We start from the raw sequence: 23859 nt of genomic DNA, 5'->3' as shown, positions 1-23859 counted from the left end.
TTAGCGCCAGGCACTGTTTGGTTCAGATTGATTTGTGAAAGATCTATCATAGAGAGCATTCATTTATATGCGAAGGTTATCTTCTTTATCGACAACATAATTCTGTTTTATCTGGCCTGCCGGTCTTATTCATCTTTATTTACTCATGTATTTCTGTGAGTACCTCACGAGAATCCCAACTGCTGCCAACTGTCTTGGAGCCAGTGAGATTATGGCATCCCCAATTGCAGTAGGTAGTGATGAGGGGAGAGAGATGGGGGAAAAGAATTGATGGTCAGCAAACACGGCTAAAGCCATTTCAAGCAAGTATCTACCGCTCTGGAATGTGTCGCAAATATATTATACGCCGGGGTTATCCTTAGGAGATAGACATATACTATCACGGACTTTTCTGTAGGACTTTTTATTATCTATTTACTGTGTTATAAATTTATTTATACATCGCAGGTTTTAGGCGAGCACGATAATAGTACCTACCTAATTAATAATGGACATCCGAAGGTTTAGCCTCACACTCTGTAAGCAATACCTAATACGTACTCCTCTCTCTCTCTCTCCCTCCCCACTATCCTCAGAGGTCTCCAAACGTTGGTTTGTGATCGTTGTGATTTTAAGTTACCTCCCATTATCATAATCTGAAATCAGTAGGACTATGGCACCCCTGATTCGGGACCTTTTTCACCCCTTTTCTAGTATGTTGTATTGCTTTTATTTTTCAATTTAAAAAAAATAAATAACAGTTATTTTTCTTTCATATGTCGTCACTGGTAACTCAACCGAGTAACCCCACAACCCCCCACCTGATCCTAAATATCCATTACCAACTGATTTGTTGTGTTTGTATGCATTTGAAAAAAAATACATCGAAAATTTTACTGGAGGCCAAAATTTAATTAACATATTTTATTCCAAATAATTTCCGGAATCACTGGTTAAAGTGAGTCAAGTACGTCCCTTAACACACTGTATAAGTAGTGCATTATCGGTAAAAAATACTGATTATTATGTTTATTTATTTATTTATTTATTAAACGCCATAAAAGGCTTTTACAGTAATGTGAAACATGGGATTATAAGTACACAGTTCAGGGCTGTCAGAGACTTGACAATTAGAAATAGCATTTTTGATTAAAATAATACATCCACAAGCAGTTTTTATTGATGCTATACATATACATTTCACATATATGTATATATGTGGAATGTATATGTATAGAACACCATATATATGTTACACATAAAGAAGAACACAACAGTCAGTATGATGCAGTACAAACAGACATTTAACATTTCACAAACATATCAATTACATTCATAACCAAGTATTTTTGCCTTGATGCAAGACGGTGAGGTTTTGAAAATATCAAAAAGGTCTGTATACGTGTTGGCAGTGCGGTGAAAACGCGCCAACGGTGAATGATACAAATAGTTAGTGCTATGATTGTCACTGTGGAAAAGATGGTGGAGTCGAGTTGATTTAACAGGGACACGAAAATTTATAACACTTAACATTTGAGGGCAGTCTATGAGATTGTTCAGTAATTTAAAAAGTATAAGAATGTCATTAATAGTTCGCCGGGTAGAAAGAAGTGGTAGATTTAGACCAGACATTAATGTATTATAGCAGATATCAATTACAGGCTGTCTCAATTTGAATTGAACGTATCGAAGAAATTTTCTTTGTACTTTCTCCAAGCGGTGTAAGTTACAGGTATAAATCGGAGACCATACAGGAGATGCATATTCTAGGTGCGATCTCACAAGAGAGCAGTAGAGTAATTTAATTGACTCAATGTTTTGAAAAGTCCTTGTGTTACGCATTACAAAACCTAGAATTTGCATGGCCTTATTGGAAATTGTTTCACAGTGACGATCAAAGGTAAGTTTTCTGTCAAAAATAACACCAAGGTCTTTGATAAATGGTACTAATGCAATTTCATTATTGTTAATTGAATACGATATGGTTATTGGAGTCCGTGAACGGTAAAAACACATGTGGAAACACTTTTTTACGTTTAGGAATAATTTGTTTATTTCACACCAGCTAGCAAGTCTATCTATATTATGCTGAAGGATAAGTGCATCATTTAAACATTTTATAATCTTAAAAAGCTTTAGGTCATCTGCAAATAGAATGAATTTGACATTTTCGAAACATAAAGATAAATCATTTATAAACAATACGAAGAGAAGTGGGCCCAGATGAGAGCCTTGAGGAACTCCAGATGTTACTTTAAATTTATATGAGACTTTATTATTTAATTTTACCATCAGTTCGCGGTTACAGAGGTAACTATTCAACCATTTTAGGATTATGTTAGCAAATCTAGTTAGTAAATAGAGAATTCTTGAAAATGGAAAATGTGCAGACCCTTGAAAATTCATGAAATCTGACTTTACTTGACAAATGAGAAATTTAAATAATAGAAATACAAATTTCAAAAATAGAATTTAAATAATTTTCTGATAAAAAATATTTTCTTCCAGGTAGGTACCTACTTGAACTCTTGTTAGAATTTTTGATACATCAGTGCCAAAATGTGAATTAGAATAATTTTCTGTTAGAATATTGATATTATAGGTAGCTACTTGTATCGCTTGATTGAATTCTTGAAACAATCATTTAAAATTTTGAAAATGACTCTTCAAAACTAATCCGATTTCATTGAACCAGGATTACAATCACTCACAGACATACTGTGAGTGATTGTAATCTCGTGATAGCGATGTACTGATAATATCTATTTTTCAAAAACCTATTAATTTAAATCACGATGAAAGAGAAAGGGACCTTTTTGGCCCGGAGTTCTGTATGCCATTATTTCAAAAAGTCTTAAAGTGATGTACTTCCCACGGTGACCTATCGCTGGACAGACAGCCTATTAAAATTGTAGGCAGTTGTAACACACTAATAATGTGTAGTGAGGTAGGTGGTATTTATCGATTCAGTTCTCGGCTCCATCCATGTCACCATTTCTGTACGTGGATGGCAATTGGAAACAAACGCGACCGTTTTGCAACTAGACTGATTATTTTGCTCTTTTAAATGTCACTTTTTCTTTTTTTATGCAACTACGATATTGTAAAATATTTGTAGGCATTTGACATTTGTTAATTTATGTTTTAAGCACCCGATCGTGAGTGATTTTGACTAAAAGAGATCAAGAGATAAAGTAATTTTCCAATGATCCCCTCAAAGCAAACATAAGTTACCATCACAGGCGATGGGTTCGTAATAAGCTTCGCCCATTCACTCCTCTCTAAGCACGTGAGCGGTTTTTAAGTTAGTTTAACTAACAAGTAAGTCAATAAATACTATAATACCCGATTTCATTATTATTGTCACAATTTCGCACACTATTGACTGATTAATTATTTATTTACTAGTTGGGAACGGTTCACGTGCGTTGTGGGTAGTGTCTGAACGAATCTATTGAAGATTGAGAAGTTGAGCAATACAGATACTATAAGAATATACAACCGCTGACCCTTCATTTATTAAATAAAATATCTTAAAATGTTTTATTTAATAAATGATATAATAATTTTTTTTAGTTGGTTACACAAGTTAATGTGTTCCTCCTGCCTTGTGATCTAGGTGGTTTTTGTTCAAATCGCAAGTGCGCCCTGCTGTTTGAATTTTTTGATACCTCGATGGCCACCTCTGGTCTGGCGCCCTTAGACACCTAAAAATTACCTCCGACTCCGTAAAAATAGTATTTTCAGTATAATGTTGAGTTTCTCCTATCCTGAGAACAAATGGAATCTTTGTAACACCTATGACAGGTGGGGGAATGCTGTGTTCGATGAACTGGTATTTCAATAAAAGCTACCCAGAAAGCTTTCATTGATCTTTCCGACTCCGGTGCACAGCCGGGAGCCCAATATTCGTACACTATTATTTTCCGCATGGGAATGGACATTTTTTTACGACACGTTTTTCGCGGAACGCTTTTCCTTATTTCATATTTTCTCCCTCTCACCACATGGATCTCTTCAAGACCTTGGTTAACTTTTCCATTTCCCTTAAAACCCCGTCTTCCCCAAATATGACAGGGGTCTGTGTGGAGTGAATATTATTTTAACTTCTCAGGCAAATTATTTAGCTTTTTGGGAACAGTAAATGGTCTCATAGAAGTCGTTGTCTTCCTTTCTATAGTTAGAAATATGATCTAAACGGTGTTAGAAAGAGAAAGCACCACGCTTTATATTCAAATGTAGAAATTAGCCACAGAGTAATTAAAATGAACTCCACTATATGAAACCAAAGGTTCCGACCGCAATTTTTTTATTCATTAATTATTTTTATATGAAACGTAAAAAAGGGATGTGACTCTTATATTTATAATACATTTGTGTAATTTAAAAAAATATTATGTTTCGAAAATATTATCTTACTTTAAATATTATCACATTTCTTTCAGAATGCTTGCACAATAATATACCGAAATTATCTTCCAATCTCGGCAACAGGTATCGAAAAGGGTCAAGGATGTTCAAAGGTCGAAGGAGAACCTTGTTTTAGGCCAAACAAAAGATCTCTGTCGTAATCATAAAATATTATTATTGAATCTCTAAATAGTATAAAACAAAGTCACTATCCGTGTCTGTATGTTTGTGCGCTTAGTTCTTCTAAACTATGCAACGGAGTTTGATAGGGTTTTCGCTATCATTTATTGAATTTCTTCCGGAAGGTTTATAAATATATAATACATGAATATTATATTTATTGAAAGTAGAGAAAGTCTAGGAACGCCGGGTACGCATCAGCTATCTATATAAATAAAAATGTTAATTTTTCTTTTTTTCAAAATCTCAAATCTCCAAAAGTTCTTAACCCGATTGCTTTGAAATTTTGACACAATGTTGCTTATTCGAACACGCCTGTGTTTTAACCTATATTATATAGATGTCACCTGTGACCTGTGACAGGTAAAAACATGATCTATTTGAAAAACAGCGCCATCTGTTGGAAGTAAAAGTAACTCGCGCTATTGTTTCTCTATCAGCACACACGGACTGAGCCACAGAAATGCGTGGCGGGGAACAGCTAGTATATAATAAATATTTTTTTGCATTTTAATAAAATCAGTCTGACTTCTTAGCATGCACCAACAAATAATTTCGCCTTGTCTAAAAACAATGCTCAATTTTTCCAATAACAAAACAAACTCTAAAAGCATTCGCCATCTCTCTCCATCTCGTGCAGATTGCTTTGAGAGGTAACGGTGTGCGGTAACGCCGTCTCGTTCCTGCATTTTCAAAGTCAGTCACCATTGGTTTCATTGTACGTGGGAAGATTGCGTTCTAGAAGTTTTAAACAGCTGATCGATGGGGTTATTCGGAACTGGATGATATTAGTTAGCGTGGTGGTATTTTTAAAATTAGATGGATTTGTTTTCGGAGGCTACCAGTATATTCATTTGACAAAAATATTGTCATTATTTATATTATGGAGACTGTTTCATAGTTATTGTGAGTACTCAGGGCACAGGATATTATAAAAAATGATGAAAAAATACCGACCCATATAAAAGAAGAGGAAAATGTGTTAAAATTTGAAATACATGTAACGAAATATTTGATATGTAATTTTTGTGTGTTATTATTATTATTTGAGCAGGCAGCATTCTGCTGCTAAAATATATATACTATGAAAGTATGTGTGCAATGTGCGTTCTGCTAAAACTCAGAAACGAGTCCCGGTACGACCAAGGGAGAGTTATATGGTGTGGTAACTCTCTATCCCCTATCCATGAAGGTTTCCCTTTTTACCTGAAGGGCGTGCTTTTAAAGATATAAGGGCTGGAATTTTCGCCCTCTAGAAATTTGTAGAACATTCGAGAGTCTTCAAGAGCATTCCACAACATTCCGGAACATTCTGGAATGTTGTGGAACATCCCAGATCATAATGAACTAAAAACAGGATTACAGGCCGTTTCCTGATAAACTTTTAGTAAATTCATAATCGTGACAATACATTGGTATCTCTAAGTAGTATAAAACAAAGTCACTATTCGCATCTGTCTGTTTGTGCGCTTAGTTCTTCTAAACTATGCAACGGAGTTTGATATAGTTTTCACTATCATTTAGAGATTTTCTTCTAGAAGGTTTATATATATGTAGCGTCAAGAAGAATCCAGATTAACTCATTAATAATAAGCAGCTCGACCTACTTAAGTACTTACTTGCGAGTTACTACTGACAGCCGAAATCGTAAACAAAACAACGCGGCCTACCTACGACAATACGTCGCAGTCGGTCTGGCACATTGCGACAACTCGCCAGAAGGTTCGAGCCCATCGCCTATGCGTTAACGCAGCGCGACCGAAAGTTCCCGAAAGACCCAGACTGAGCGAGTGTCTCCGATTTAGTTCCAATTCCACCTACCTACTGTCGCCGCCGGCCGTACAGTATAAATAAGCCCGACGCAGCGAGCAGCCAGTCAGTCATCAATCTGCCGTCAGTGGACAAATCTCACGAGTGATAATCCGCGCACCTTTGCGTGAAGGACAATACTCCCGGCTTCGCACGTACACATCATGGACTCCATCGGGATATCATCATAGCGCCTTGGCCGCCGTCCCTTGGCCAGCGCTACACGGATTACAGCGCCCTGGTTCCAGTGTCTCTGACCAGCGCTTCATCCACGCCACCAAGACCACCATGAGGACACGCAGCATCCTCACTGGTCTACGCAGCTCCCGCTCAACCGCCTACAAGGTCATCCGCACCTTCGGCCTTCCAGTCAGCACTGGAGTACCTGAAGACCCACGTTCTTCGCCAGTGTCTGACCGTCATCGAGTCCCGGTCACCAGCGCCCGGCGTCGACTCACTGACCCGCGCTTGACCAGCCATCACAGCCAGCAACCGGAGAATACTACATCTGTCCTACATCAACTCTCATCACGGCAAACTGACTCAATAAACACTGTGACCTTCACGACCGTCTTTCATTTCGTGCCTCTCACCTGAGATCCCCAAATATATAATACATGGATATTATATTTATTGAAAGTAGAGAAAAGTCGAACAATGCCGGGTAAACGTCGGGTAGTTTAAAATAAGTTAATCCTTATTTCTCTGCAATTAAGAATACAATCGAAGTTTAAGTTGTAATTTTAAATACTTTTTTGTACATTAACCCCACACAGGAGACCCTGAGGAAAAATGTCACCTTTGGGGATGCTGTGTGGAGGTTCATTTTAGGGAAATGAAGGAGAGGAGGTTCTGGGAAGGAAAAACGTATTAGGGGTGGGTGGGGATCTAGGGAACAGTGTGTCCAGGAGTGATGGACCAATGATCTATCCCTCCCGCTGCGGCGCAAGGTGTCTGATTAAGAGAGACCAGCTGAAGAGGTCAAAGGGTCTCCCCAAACCAAACTCTCCCGATCCGGCCAGCCACGCAGCTGGTGAGCAGGAGCATCCTGATCAGACCTAACCCGATGAACCCGGGCACTTCTGATAAATCACTTAGGATGAACTATGGCAGAGGTATTTGTTATCCAACAAATGGTTCCTAGAGCGGCGACCTCCCAAATTAATACTGCCTTACTAATAAAAAACGCTGCCCAACCGTTAAAAGGTGTTTTAGTTACACATTGAATAAAGAATGTTCAATGTCTGTTTCGAATTCTTACTAATAAAAAAATGTCTTTAACTGTCTGCGAAAGAGCTGGCAACGTCGCATTTTGGCAGACTGAAAAATGAGGTTCCCGTTTTGAAGAAGTAGGTTATTTCTGACATATTATTTTTTTAATTGACTCTTACCGCCTGAATTTAACAAGAATCCCACCAATGTTGTGTTTTTTAATGACGTAAGAGCCTTATGCATCTATAAAATATTAAAAAAATATATATGCAATTATTTCGCGCTAAAAATGAATCCAAAATGACTTATTTGGTTATTGTCTAGGAATTATTTTCACAATGAAAAAGAAGAAATATATGACGTATTTAAAATACCTTCGAAATATTCCGAAATTCGATGAGAAATATCAAGTTTATACAACAGATAAACAACCCTCTTTGGCTCTATAAATAATGTATGAACTTTCGATGAACTATTTTATGGCTGTTAAAATTTTATTAGTAGGGCTGTTAGTTTCTATCTTTATTGCTATATTATCTCATTTTTATATCAGCACATATATTATGTTCGATCTTCAGTTTAAATAGAATAAAAAATAGGCCGTTTACATATTCTATCTCATTTCTTGACAATGTCTGACAACCTAGTTTTAAAAATACCGACAGTTCAGAATAACACCCGTTCAATTTATTTATTTTTCCTAATTAATTTATGACTCCTAAGTGTGTCGGGAGGTTAAATTTGTGACTTGTCGCGAGGACAACTCATAAAAAGGCACAAAGTATTGTTTGTAGGTTATTTTAAGCCTCTTTGAGAAAATCGGAACCCTTTCTTTAGGTGACCACCAATTAAAAACATTTTATTCGTTTAGCACCGTGTTGTTTTAGGCGGGTACGGGTGGGATTTATTATGGTCGACTTTCTACTGTTTTTTAAGATAAATTATAGGGGACTGATGTCATTAATAAATTATCGGCAATCCTCTGAACACTGCGGGGGATGAAAACCTCGCAAACAGTTTCCATTCTTCCTTTTCTGGTATTAGGGGTTTTTACCCCTAATAACACAATTTTATCTTTTATATGAAAATTGGTCCAATCGTCTTCATATAGTTGCCAAAGGAAAAAAAAATCCTCTGGGCCTGCCTGTCGTTGGGGATGCTGTGTGGAGGGTCTTTTTAATGAAAGGAAAGAGACAAGTATGAGGGGTGGGTAGGAATCTAGGGATCAGTGTGTCCAGTAGTGACGGATAAATGATCTATCCCACCCCTGCGGTGCAAGGAGATGGGTCGACAGAGACCAGTTGGAGAGGTCAAAGGGTCTCCCCAAAGCAGCCTCTCCCGATCTGGCACGCCACGCAGCTGGTGGGGAGGCGCAACCTGAACACGCCTCACACGATGAACCCGGGCACCCTTGTTAAATCACCAGCCGTAGCGAACCACTTGGGGTAACTTATGGCAGAGGTGTTAGTTATCCATTAAATGGTTCCCACGATACTTAAACTCTCCCAAATTGGATTGCTTAAATGCAGAATAAGATTCATTAGAGGTCAACATTTGATCCCAAACTAAAATGAGAAAAACCTCCCAAAATTATATATTTTTATTTTACGTGATGACCACATAAGATAGCCAGTGGTGTTTTTTACCAAATTTATAAAAAATTTACAGTTTTTTTAATGACAAATTTTTGTATTTTTTTTGTATGGCTATCTATCTGGCGATTGATTACACTTTCAGAAATTCTGCATAAAACAAGTTTATTGGTTTCGACATCATGTTGTGTAACAAAACTCACCACAGTAAGAACAATTCTCTAATCCTTGAAATAAAACTAACAGTTTATTATGTTTGTTTTTTTTTTTATTAATTATTTATTATTTATATACAAAACTATTCAAATCATCTGCTAACCATGTTGTCGTAAGACATATTTTTTAAGTGAGAGAATGCATACATTCCGTAAAACTTATTGTAAAACTATCGGACCCCGCAACACTTCGCTATTGCTAATGTCTTTCGCGGGCGTCTCCGACTTCTCCCACCCCTCACTACTGTATACCACAATGTTACTGTTAAAAAACTACATTAAATCGACTAATTCGACTCCGTATCTCATTTCGGTGCAGAGATATTGCGTTAATGATAGAACGATAGATATATAGTATTCCTCGGGCGTCCCCGACTTCTTAAGCTGGGTCCAGACATGTTCTTTTGTCCGTACCGTACCTCCGTTTCGTATCAGCGTCGCGATCAAGAACGCTAGTTTGGACGCCCGTTCGGTACGGTACGGTGGTACGGCGTCTCGATACGGATAGAGGTACGCTCCGATCCATCGCGAGTCGGTTTTTCGACCCGTTCAAAGGCGATACGGTACGGCTCTGCGCCAGTCTGGACGTGTTCGCGGCGTGCGACATCTTTCTCTGTTTTTGAACAATTCTAACTCCCACCAACGTCGCCTTTTTTGTTTTTTTTTTCGTTATATTATTGTGAATAACAATGAAAGACGCGCAAGCAATCGTCAAATTCTCAAACACTTCCGCAGTCGACGACATGGTGGGAGGAAATGATCACGCGATGATCGCAGCGACGTTACGGAGATACGGGCTCTTGATCGCGACGCGGATACGAAACGGAGGTACGGTACGGACAAAAGATGATGCGTCCAGAGTATTTGGATCGCGACGCTGATACGAAACGGAGGTACGGTACGGACAAAAGAACATGTCTGGACCCAGCTTTATATCATTCAAACCACTCTCTCTAAACACTCCTGGCACTAACAAGAACAACAAACTTAAGATTTTTAACAAACGAACAATTACATTTTTCTTTATAAAGATACTAGCTGTACCTTGCCACGTGTTGCTGTGGCTCGGTCTATCTGTGTCGATAGAGAAACAATAGCGCGTGTTGCTTTTATGTCCAACAGATTGCGTTGTTTTTCAAAAAAGCATGTCTCTCCAACAGATTGTGCTATTTTTCACATAGCTAACATCTATATAATATAGAATTCCATATGAGGAATGTTTTATTTTTAATTGTAACGGAACCTAATAATCTAACCTATATTTTTAAATAATTAATAACAATATCGCTCCTAATCATACACTTCATGTATAAATTGCGTCGTTTTCTTAAGTTTTTTATTTTATTTTATCGATCATTAACAAATATTCATATTATATCGTAAAGACGTACCGCTTTGTAACCTCTCGCACTTCCTAATAAACGACACATGTGACACAAATATAATGAATTACGAAGGATCTCTCAGCGGCAAAACAAACGTTGGTAACCGGTAAAACAGAACAATTTTGAAAAGAGGAATTGAAAAAAACTAGGATAACTAGGTTAAATTAGGTTTTTAGGCATTTTTTTCCATCACTTTCAAAGACTTTGTATTTCAAAGGTGTTCGGATTTGTCACGGAACCTTATACGAACGAAATACGGCATTTTTGTTTTAAGGGAATAAATAGCTGAACCACAACTGAAAAGGACGTTGTTTGAGTTTCGTGTCCTGCTCCAGCTGGCCAATGACGATATGGCTCTGTCTCATTGTTCCTGTAAGTAAGGTTTCACAAATAAAATTAAACGCACTTGGTGGTCAATCAACATACGTAAAGTTAGTATTAATATACATTGTATTTATTTTGTTTTCGTTCCACCATCCTCGTTGTCGCCGTCTTGCCATATATGTGAAATTCCACTAGGCCCACGCTCCGAGTATCTCAGTTTCTCGTCTTGACAAACTAACAACTCTGTCCTGCGCTGTTAGATCTTGTAATGATATGGACCTACATAATAGCTCGCTACGTACAGTTTTATATTTAATCTGTTGTCACCATTTACAAAATTAATACGACTCTGTCATCAACTGATTTTCTTTCTGTTGGTGTTCAACATAGCTATAAAACTAGCTCTTGATGTTCATCTATCAATGAAACTAGCTCTTGGTGTTCAGTTCGTCTATCAATGAAACTAGCTGTTGGTGTTCAGTTCATCTATCAATGAAACTAGCTCTTGGTGTTCAGTTCATCTATCAATGAAACTAGCTCTTGGTGTTCAGTTCGTCTATCAATAAAACTAGCTGTTGGTGTTCATCTATCAATGAAACTAGCTCTTGGTATTCACCTATCAATAAAACTTGCTCTTGATGTTCATCTACCAATGAAACTAGCTCTTGATGTTCATCTATCAATGATACCTGCTCTTGGTGTTCAGTTTATCTACCAATGAAACTAGTTGGTTGGTGTTCAGTTGAACTGTCAATGAAGAATGAAAATAGTTGTTGATATTCAGTTTACCTATTCATGAAACTAGATGTTGGTGTGTAGTTTACCTATCACTGAAGAATGAAACTAGGTGTTGGTATTCAGGTTACTTATTCATGAAACTAGCTGTTGGTGTGTAGTTTACCTATCACTGAAGAACGAAACTAGGTGTTGGTATTCAGGTTACCTATTCATGAAACTAGCTGTTGGTGTGTAGTTTACCTATCACTGAAGAACGAAACTAGGTGTTGGTATTCAGGTTACCTATTCATGAAACTAGCTGTTGGTGTGGAGTTTACCTATCACTGAAGAACGAAACTAGGTGTTGGTATTCAGGTTACCTATTCATGAAACTAGCTGTTGGTGTGTAGTTTACCTATCACTGAAGAACAAAACTAGGTGTTGGTATTCAGGTTACCTATTCATGAAACTAGCTGTTGGTGTGTAGTTTACCTATCACTGAAGAACGAAACTAGGTGTTGGTATTCAGGTTACCTATTCATGAAACTAGCTGTTGGTGTGTAGTTTACCTATCACTAAAGAACGAAACTAGGTGTTGGTATTCAGGTTACCTATTCATGAAACTAGCTGTTGGTGTGTAGTTTACCTATCACTGAAGAACGAAACTAGGTGTTGGTATTCAGGTTACCTATTCATGAAACTAGCTGTTGGTGTGTAGTTTACCTATCACTGAAGAACGAAACTAGGTGTTGGTATTCAGGTTACCTATTCATGAAACTAGCTGTTGGTGTGTAGTTTACCTATCACTGAAGAACGAAACTAGGTGTTGGTATTCAGGTTACCTATTCATGAAACTAGCTGTTGGTGTGTAGTTTACCTATCACTGAAGAACGAAACTAGGTGTTGGTATTCAGGTTACCTATTCATGAAACTAGCTGTTGGTGTGTAGTTTACCTATCACTGAAGAACGAAACTAGGTGTTGGTATTCAGGTTACCTATTCATGAAACTAGCTGTTGGTGTGTAGTTTACCTATCACTGAAGAACGAAACTAGGTGTTGGTATTCAGGTTACCTATTCATGAAACTAGCTGTTGGTGTGTAGTTTACCTATCACTGAAGAACGAAACTAGGTGTTGGTATTCAGGTTACCTATTCATGAAACTAGCTGTTGGTGTGTAGTTTACCTATCACTGAAGAACGAAACTAGGTGTTGGTATTCAGGTTACCTATTCATGAAACTAGCTGTTGGTGTGTAGTTTACCTATCACTGAAGAACGAAACTAGGTGTTGGTATTCAGGTTACCTATTCCTGAAACTAGCTGTTGGTGTGTAGTTTACCTATCACTGAAGAACGAAACTAGGTGTTGGTATTCAGGTTACCTATTCATGAAACTAGCTGTTGGTGTGTAGTTTACCTATCACTGAAGAACGAAACTAGGTGTTGGTATTCAGGTTACCTATTCATGAAACTAGCTGTTGGTGTGTAGTTTACCTATCACTGAAGAACGAAACTAGGTGTTGGTATTCAGGTTACCTATTCATGAAACTAGCTGTTGGTGTGTAGTTTACCTATCACTGAAGAACGAAACTAGGTGTTGGTATTCAGGTTACCTATTCCTGAAACTAGCTGTTGGTGTGTAGTTTACCTATCACTGAAGAACGAAACTAGGTGTTGGTATTCAGGTTACCTATTCATGAAACTAGCTGTTGGTGTGTAGTTTACCTATCACTGAAGAACGAAACTAGGTGTTGGTATTCAGGTTACCTATTCATGAAACTAGCTGTTGGTGTGTAGTTTACCTATCACTGAAGAACGAAACTAGGTGTTGGTATTCAGGTTACCTATTCATGAAACTAGCTGTTGGTGTGTAGTTTACCTATCGCTGAAGAACGAAACTAGGTGTTGGTATTCAGGTTACCTATTCATGAAACTAGCTGTTGGTGTGTAGTTTACCTATCACTGAAGAACGAAACTAGGTGTTGGTATTCAGGTTACCTGTTCATGAAACTAGCTGTTGGTGTGTAGTTTATCTATCACTGAAGAACGAAACTAAGTGTTGGTATTCAGGTTACCTATTCATGAAACTAGCTGTTGGTGTTCAGTTTACATATTCATGAAACCAGCTGTTGGTGTGTACTTTACCTATCAATGAAGAACGAAACTAGGTGTTGGTATTCAGTTTACCTATCAATGAAATTAGCTTTTAATGTCCAGTTACACAGCAAAGAAAGTAGCAGATTTTGTTAAATTCACCAACATATATTGAATACATATTGATTGAATCTGTTGGTGTTCATTTCATCAATGTATTTTGAAATATTAAAACTAGCTGTTGGTGTGCATTCATCTCTATTGAAAGTAGCTGTTGATGTTCAAGTTCACCTATCAATGATACCAGCTGTTGGTATTAGGTTTACATATAAATGAAACTAGTTGCTGATATTCGCTTCAGATAGTTCAGATGAAATAGACTGTCGGCAGTTTGTTTACTGTACTGATTGATGGTTGTGCACTGTGCAGTATAGCTATTCATTGGTACTTTGATTTGAGGAAGGATCGTCACAAAGCAGCCATTGTCTCGAATGTGCTCATCATCTGGATATTCTAGGACGTGTCATTACCATTAAATAAATCATTGTTTCACAAACTGTTTGTCACATAGGCGGTACAAATGTTCTTATTTATCAATCTAAACTGTATAATATACTATCTGATTTTGCCCAAGTTTCAGCCATAAGAAAACTGTGAAACAAACAATTTGTCATCTTGACTTAGTCGTTGACAGTTATATTCATTTTTACATACAGTCATACCTTATTATTGAAATGACGTTGCGTTGACCTTCAAATTTCAGCCAGGATAAACTGTGCTCTTTTTTACTCCATTCAACGTTCGGGAATTTTTGCTGCTTCAAAAACAAACGACACGTCCGTGGTTGAATGGTTACGATACCCGGTTACGAATCCGGAGGTCGCTGCTTCAAATTCGTGTTGTTTCATAATTTATTTATTTTAAATTGTATATAGAACTCTGCCCTGAGGAAAAAACGGTCGTTCTGAAACCGGTCTTCGAATATAATAAATATATAGTGGTTCAAACAGTTACATTGTTTCATTTATGTATAGTACGTCAATGATAGGTAGTGTAGCCCTGGTGAAAGCTTACCACTTAGAATCGAAACCTTGCGCCTTGGTTGAAATGGCTTTTGCCGTGTTTAGTGGACAGTTCTAAATATCCAGATACTTCCCCTCCACATTGCCTTCCACCTAATAACTCTCGAATTGGGGATGTTGTAGTCTTACTGGCTTTACTGTACTCACTTGTTGCTTCATTGATAGGATTTGTGGTTGTGTATATGTTGCGTACAATGCATACTGTAGGTAATTGTGTCGGATTATTTCTTGCAAGTAAATATCTTTTATTATTTAAATTTCACAAATGTTTACTTACAAAACCTAGTCTGAATTCATAGTCACACCTTTACCAAAATCAAGACCGAAGTCCATTTTTTTAACATTCAGTTTTTCGTTACCTACATTAATTTATTTCGTCATGTTCTCGTAAAACGGTTATACGCCAATATATTACGGAGACAAATTTGAGGTACATGTAAGTATAAAAAGGTCATGGGGCAGTTTTACTATTTTGTTGCTGAACTGTCTGTAAATGGCGTTGAAAATGTTTATGGTAAGTGCTGAATCGTTAAGGCGATGCACTACGTCGTGTAATATTTTAAATTGAGCCGCTATCAATAACAACCCTTACGTAGATAGCGATAAGGTTTAAATTCCCGCTTAACACCATCCGCCTGTCTTGATTTATGCAAGAAAAAAACATGGCCAAAAAGTGCCTTTTATTATATTTTGTGGATGTTCAGGCATAAATATTTAATTTTTTTTCGATCATTTTATAAATAACTTATTTTGCCACATTATACAATAAAATCATAACCGAAAATGGGTTCGTAAGAGGGAGATTTTGAACTTTAAAGCAGTTTTCATAGGCCTTTACATTATTTTTTCTGGGCTTATAAAAAGACTTATCTAAAAAATCCTAGATTATTTCAAAGGCCAAGATGTATTCTACTCACAGTATTTAATTAAAGCATCTGAAACATTTCTAGGCGACCAAATTTTCAAACCAAAAGCACATGATTTTGCATTACTACGTATGGCATCGCCTTCATAATAATAAGCGTTTTATTTATCTTCATTTTTGTAACAAATAAAGATAATGATATCTTCACTGAGATCCCGTGATCTCCCGTGCTGAGGATTGAATGTACATATTATTATAAAATAACAGTATGGATAATATGAAATAATTATAAATAAATTATGTAATATATTTTTACGGAATAATTTTTAATATTTTAGGTAAATGGTGTTTTTTCTTCAATCGAGTGGTTTCGGTTTCATTATGTATTTGGTGTCAGTAGGTTTTCCATTTCTGGTCTCCCTATGTTTTGTATCCAGATTTTTATTTGAGATTTAAAATTGGGGTACACCAGTAAGGTCACATTCTTTTCAAATGTAAAAAAAAGAAAATTGTCGTGAGTTTTGAATGAGAGTGGTATTTTGTTGTAGAGTTTAGAAGATTTTTAGCCCAAATTTTGTATTTGTAGTTGCTTGTTGGACATGTTTTTGACTATGAGATGAAATGTTTCTAATATTATGTGTGATAGTTGTTATTTCTTGTGTTTTGTATTTATGAATGTAAAGCAGTTGATTAAATGGTTGACGTATTAATTTAACTTCGTCACCCGTATCAAATCCATACGTAGGTTTTAATAATCAAAATGCACCCATTTGACACCGTTACGATATTATAAGTACATAGTGGGATTTTAAATGTGTCTCAGTTGGTACTTGTTTCCTTGTTTGTTACAATTTCCTGTAATATTATTGTTATTATCTAAACTAAATCAAATACAGTATAATGTTGACTACCTACATTCTAGAAGTAAAAGCAGCGACATACAGTTAGACGGTGTAACAGGTACCCGATAGACTTTACACCAACATGTTGTAATGTTTCAGTCTGGATTAAATACAGTATAATGTTGACTACCTACATTCTAGAAGTAAAAGCAGCAACATACAGTTACACGGTGTAACAGGTACCCGATAGACTTTACACCAACATGTTGTAATGTTTCAGTCTGGATTAAATACAGTATAATGTTGACTACCTATATTCTAGAAGTAAAAGCAGCAACATACAGTTACACGGTGTAACAGGTACCCGATAGAATTTACACCAACATGTTGAATCAAACTTAGTGTTTCAGTCTGGATTAAATACAGTATAATGTTGACTACCTACATTCTAGAAGTAAAAGCAGCGACATACAGTTAGACGGTGTAACAGGTACCCGATAGACTTTACACCAACATGTTGTAATGTTTCAGTCTGGATTAAATACAGTATAATGTTGACTACCTACATTCTAGAAGTAAAAGCAGCAACATACAGTTACACGGTGTAACAGGTACCCGATAGACTTTACACCAACATGTTGTTATGTTTCAGTCTGGATTAAATACAGTATAATGTTGACTACCTACATTCTAGAAGTAAAAGCAGCAACATACAGTTACACGGTGTAACAGGTACCCGATAGACTTTACACCAACATGTTGAATCAAACATAATGTTTCAGTCTGGATTAAATACAGTATAATGTTGACTACCTACATTCTAGAAGTAAAAGCAGCAACATACAGTTACACGGTGTAACAGGTACCCGATAGACTTTACACCAACATGTTGAATCAAACTTAGTGTTTCAGTCTGGATTAAATACAGTATAATGTTGACTACCTACATTCTAGAAGTAAAAGGAGCAACATACAGTAACAGGGTGTAACAGGTAACAGGACGCACCCGGTAGACTTTTCACCAACATGTTAAATCGAACTAAATGTTTTAGTCTGGATCAAAACAAAAGGTACGCATTTTTTCAGAACTTAATAACACCAAACCAAACATAACTCAGCACCATTATAATTACATATTTTTAACCTAATTAAATAACTTTAAACGACGATTCCTCGCAGAATAGAGAATTATAACATAATAAGGAATAAATTATGTATTGTGTACCATGGAGCGCGTACCTTTGGGAAACACCTGAAATGACTTCCCAATACTTGACTGCTTGAGATACGAAACCACAATATAGGTACAATGATAATATCCATAACTAATACTTGCCCACGTTTTAAAGTCCAAGATGCCTCGATATTCCAGGTGTGGCCAACCGGTAAACACTCGCTTTTATTTTAATCTAAACTTTATTAAAGTTGACGTTAAAAAAATATATCATACATTTTTCTTTAATCATAAATTTAATAACTAAAATACATAGAACAGTCGGTAGAGATATGTATAATATTTTCACCGATGTAGTTAACAAATTTACGAAAGAACTTCTTAGGGAGTACCTATGTATATCAGCCGTAAATAAACGGTTCATGAGTAGGTACATATCTGAGTGACAGCGATATATTCCATACATCTGTTATATGTCTATGTCGGCAGTTGCAGTATTGTTACAGTAATAAGGTAGTGAAATTTTTGTATTTCTGGCCGGCACATTAAAGTTAATTAGCTGCAATAAATCAGGGCTGTCAATTTTATTATGGACGATTTTGAATTTAAAAAAAACATTAGATCGGAATCAAATCTTTTGTCAACCAAATTTGACAAATTCGTTAATCGTAACAGATAAGTGTAGTTTAGTTGTTATTTAGGTATATTGAATTTATAATTTTAAAAGCTTAGGATTTTTTTGTACGTTTTCTATTGTTTGAAAAGGTGACCGGGTATGTCATAAAAATGACAATTCAACACACCTCCAAAAAGTGATATAAAAAGTCATGAAAAGTGATGAAACATAAACTAGGTTAAATAGGTTACATAGGTATTAAACCTATGTTTTGTATTATCACTTATGATGACTCTATATCACTTTTTAAAGGTGTGTTGAATTTTCACTTTGATGAAATATCATGGAACCAGTAAAATTTCGTCATTATATTCATCAGGAAAAGAACACCTTCATGAACATGCGTTCCTATATTATATTCTGAATTGACTAAAATTTTATTAGTAAATGGATTGCAATCACGTTTTTAATAGGATACTCATTCCAATCAGCCATACTCATTTTTTTGCACAAAACTAGAGTTGCTTGTGAGTATCTCCATGTACAAATGGCCTAAGAGTACCGCATGAGTCAATTGGGTTATATATTGTACGTTGTGAATCTGAAGGGAGTGGAGAGGAGAAGGCAACGGAGTAGAGGAACGTTGGGTTGGGAAGTACCTGGCTGTTCAGGGTATCGATTCTCCAATCCAGGCCGCTCGCAATCGCCGCCGAAAGTACATACATTGATCGACATTCTTATTCTCGAGTCTCGTAGAAGTTAGAACCACTCGTTGTTCGAGCGTTCACTCTGCGTTCACTCGTTCACTGAAGAAATGAATGAATTATTATTTGGCACGCGGTTCGCGGTTCCGACGCTCCTGCATCTGCGTTTGCGAATAATAAATTATTCGGATGCTCCGCTCCGTGCATATTATTATGTATTTGTATTATTATTGTATCCGATCTTCTTGTAGTGATTCGGAGCGTCTCGAGAAGTTCGCATCTCGTTTGGTCATTTTAATAAATTCACGAATACTAAACTTACTGACGATTTTTTTAAACGTACGCAAACATTTTTTACCTGATAAAATTATTAACTGCGACTAAAATTTTCTACAGTGACAGCTGTTTCGTGTCCGGCATTTTAAATGGTTGTTGTGTTATTAGTTTTCTTGAGTTATTGTATTTTTTTTCCATATTTATCAATAGTATCTCAACCTTCGTTGATGTATTTATAATTGAACGCATCCGTCTTAATATAGAAGTTACGCGTCTATTAGATTCTTATTATTAGTAAAATCATAAAGTTTATAAATTAAATTGACGGCTAATTCTGATAATGTCTATTTTATTAAATATAATTTTTTGGTTAGATTGGGTTAGTGTTGGTTGGGTTAATGTTGGTTAGGTTAATGTTGGTTAAGTTAGTGTAGGTTAGGTTTGTGTAAAGTAGGTTACTTTAGGTTAGTAAAAGTCGAGTAAGTGTAAGTTAAGTTAGTTTGTGTAGGGAATGCAGTGTAGGGGGCATAATATAGTGTTTTCCTTTTTTTAATCTGTTAATTATAATTTAATGTTATTTGTCCTTGTACTAAGTTAATACATGTTTACCAGTGGCGTGTATTGCTATTAGCCTGAAGGTAATCTTTTTTTCAGTTACCCAAAAACAGAGTTGGGTGTTTTGAAGGACTTCCAATTCATTCCATTTTAGAAATATACCGATTTTTTTTCTTCATATCGTAATTCACATCTTTTTACCCTCAGGAATGCGCGCCCCTGGTTCATTTTTGCACTAACTTCCCTGCATCCCGGAATAAACTACTATTGTTATTGCTGCTAACAATAAATGTACTAAGTTTATTATTCACGACATAACTAAAGTAAATCCAGTAAAGCTGTAGATTCGTTATTTTTTTATTATATTATAATATAACTTCCGGTGGTTGCAATTTGATATGCGCAGTGCAGCTGAATCGATAAAAAAAATCTAATTATTATTTGCATTATCCTGTTGTGAACGACACACAATATCCATATTATTTGGACAATTTGTTTATCATTTTGTCGAACACAACAGTAGCATTTCGTCATAGTGTTTTCAAAACACATTCAAAATGACTTATTTATATTTTTCCACAGAATTTTTCATTAAATCATAAATTAATTAACTAACTAACCATCACACTGTTTTTCCGCAAGGGTATGCAGAAAGGACGGACCGCTAAACAACTCGGTCTTGCCTCATCCGCATTCATACATCGTCTCATGCATACTCTTCTGTTATTCTGACTTGGTCGTGCTATGTCTTCCTCGGACGTCCCCGACTTCTCCTATCATCCAAATTTTGCGTCGTATGTCCTCCTTACACTGCTTTCTTCGTTCATTCGCTCTATACGCCCAAAACATTTGAGCGTCCCTTTCTTAATCTCACTCATTACGCTTACATCAACCCTTGCATTATTTGCGAATCTCCTTCAATTCTCACACGATCATACATGATTTTACCACCCATATGCCTCAGGGATCTAATTTCAACAGCATTCAGTCTACTTTCTTCCTTCCTCTGTCAGTTGCAAGTCTCAGCCATACATCAGGGTTGGTACCAGTACTCCATTGTGGACAGCTAGTTTCGCTTCTTTGGACAGTTTTTTGTTAGCACCAATCGCGTTCAGTCCATTAATGGAGTTATCTGCATTTACCCTTTCGATATCTCTGTCAGCTTTCCATCTCTATAGACAATAGACATTCAAATTAATAGAATTGCCCTAACACGAAATCTGGTTCATTTCGACGAGCTAAAGGCAAACCACGTGACCATAATTTTGGCACCAGGATGGTTCAAGAATGTTATGACATCAGTTGTACATTGACCACTGAAGAGCGAACTTTTCTGCCCAGGATCTGAATGTTTGTTGTTCAACGAATCGTCTAGCGGAGCGACGCTAGAAATGAGTGAGTTAGCTAAATTATAACGCATTTGTAAAAGTGTCAAACTAAAAAGTGTAACAAAATATAAAATTTTGGAAAAAAGTCCAAACTTTTTTTACCCGTTTTGGGATATTATGTGGTTAAGTTTTTTACGCTGCCAGTAATTTGCGCGCCATTGTAAAAAAATACTAGTAATTTATTTTCCGGGACCGAATGGTATTATAATGTGAGTTGCCTGTATACTGTCAGATTCATTTATTGGTAAAACACCGAAGGTGGGACGGTCACGCCGCGTTCCGCACAAGATGCTTTGTTCCCCTATCTCTGATTGGCTCGTCTATTAATTTAAATGTCTGCATTTGCCTCATTTAATATTTTTCGTCTGTATGCTCCATCTGTAGAAAGGCTAATTGTTATGATTGAAGCTGCTTGGCTGGTAATTCTGTAATAATAACAAGGTATTCATTCAAATGAACAATGATATTATTTATAAACAGTACTGAGATTGAATAAAGGTGTCACTTTCTCTTGAGAACTTTTTCTTTAGCAAAATTTTAAACACATATATTATATTCCGCCTTTTGAAAATGGATTTTCTTTGTAAATTATTCATTTGAATTTCACTTTTGTTTTCGATAATGCAAATCTCGGAAATTAATCCGCTTCCCCACATCCGATCGAGTTGAAACTCGGCAGTTGGATTTGTTGTCGATGACAATGCGTTTTGTCAATTTTTGGTGGCAATCGCGTATACACACGGGGATGTATTATATGCATTTCTCTGAAATCTGATGAAATTACATTAGTTATCCGATCGGCATTAGGGGAGGTTTAGTAGAGTTGACGACTTCCTTGACGAGTTCCTGGGTAGGAAAGTTCAACATGTTTTTAAAGACATTTTAAAATAGATGTAGATTTTGTTTTTAACGGGTTGATTTTTAGCCTTTTATGTTAGCTTGAGGTTGTTATTATAAAAGCTGTTTTTAAGGTTTTAAGGAATTCTGTGTGCGAAATAAAGAAGACGATGATTCCAACCTCATAACATACACTCAACTATTTAGTATTTTCCAAACATAAATAATAATATTAACTTTTTTTTGTTTTTTTTTTTATGTATTCAATTTATATATTTATATATTCAATTAAGAAATCAGTAATTGAAATTAAAATACCTACCTAGAAATAATATAAATGTATCGTCTGTAAGTGGGCTACCCACAGTTTGATAATGCCTTCAGAGGGCGAAACAGCTGTCACGCGTAATAATAATTACACAGCAGAACTTGTTTAAAAATAAACTGTTTTTATAAACCCAATAACAATATTATTGAATATATAAAAAAATAAACAAATAAAAATAAATAAAATGGAGTTCTACAAATTAAACTTAATAACAATGAATAATATTAACGTCCCTCGTGTCACAGATATAGTAGGATATTTGATTAATGCTTTTTTTTCATTCTCTAAGCGACTTGCAGCAGTACCATCATGTATTTTAAAATGACGTCCATAACGTCATCATTACTGAATGTATCGCTTTAAAATTACCTATTAGTAGTATGTCAACATCTTTAAATTTATAATGATGCGTTTGTGTCGGTGAAGAGAATACGTAACTCGTAGATATAAATTATAATGTATTTTTATCTCAATAATATTATTACACGTTTTGTTTGGATTTCTTAAATATGTACTATTGACATTATTTTACAATTATTTATCTGTCAATGCGTGTTATGACACCTGTAAATCATTTATTTATCTTAGGACCAAGAAACTTATCATTCAGTCATTATCGCAATCATAGTCAAGAGCCTCTCCACTCCCTTCAGCTTCATAACATCCCCCAGGCAGTGCACCCCCGCTAAGTCACCAAACGTAGCAAACCTCTTTGGACTCTCTAGATCCACACGGATCAAGAGCGACCAGCCGAAGAGGTCAAAGGGTCTCCCCAAACCAACCTCTCACGATCCGGCACGCCACGCAGCTGGTGAGCAGGGGCATCCCGATCACACCTAACTCGATGAACGCGGGCACTTCTGATAAATCACTTGGGGTGACCTCTGGCAGGGGTGTTGGCTATCTAATAAATGATTCCAGGGGTGGCAGTAGCCATACCCGCCCCCCAAATTCTCTCCCAACTATTGTTCACATAAAAATATAACAGTTTTGATTTTTGCACTTCGGCGGTTATCGAACCCGCCACCTCCCGACTCGTATGCGAAGTCGTATGCGTTGACTACTACGCAACAACTTCCAGTTTTATTATTTGTTTATCTCCTAACAAATTGTTGATAATTATTACTCACGCGTTTTCAACGTCTGCATGAAGTCATCTGAATGTATAAATAAATGAATTACCTCATTTTTCGTATAAATGGAAACTTGTTTCATAATAATTTATTTGTTGTTATAATTGCATCGATGTCGTAGTCAGGCCAGGTTCATTCGATCA

The 23859-nt window shown here is 36.3% G+C and overlaps 1 protein-coding gene across 9 annotated transcripts in view; it reads left to right on the top strand.

Moving 5' to 3' along the window:
- Nucleotides 1-23859, top strand: part of chb (CLIP-associating protein) — a 106969-nt gene that overhangs the window by 29094 nt on the left and 54016 nt on the right. The window contains exon 1 of one of the 9 annotated variants that reach the window (XM_089648077.1): nt 19471-19627. The exons of the other annotated variants lie outside the window; for them this stretch is intronic. The gene's annotated coding sequence lies outside the window, so the exon portion shown is untranslated. Of the gene's footprint in view, nt 1-19470; nt 19628-23859 lie in introns of those variants that run through there. 9 annotated transcript variants of the gene reach the window in all.

Source organism: Hesperophylax consimilis, chromosome 27 (genome assembly GCF_061612785.1).
Source record: "Hesperophylax consimilis isolate HC1 chromosome 27, BYU_Hcon_1.0, whole genome shotgun sequence".
In the NCBI taxonomy this organism is placed as follows: Eukaryota; Metazoa; Arthropoda; class Insecta; order Trichoptera; family Limnephilidae; genus Hesperophylax; species Hesperophylax consimilis.
This window is presented reverse-complemented; position numbering and strand designations above follow the sequence as displayed.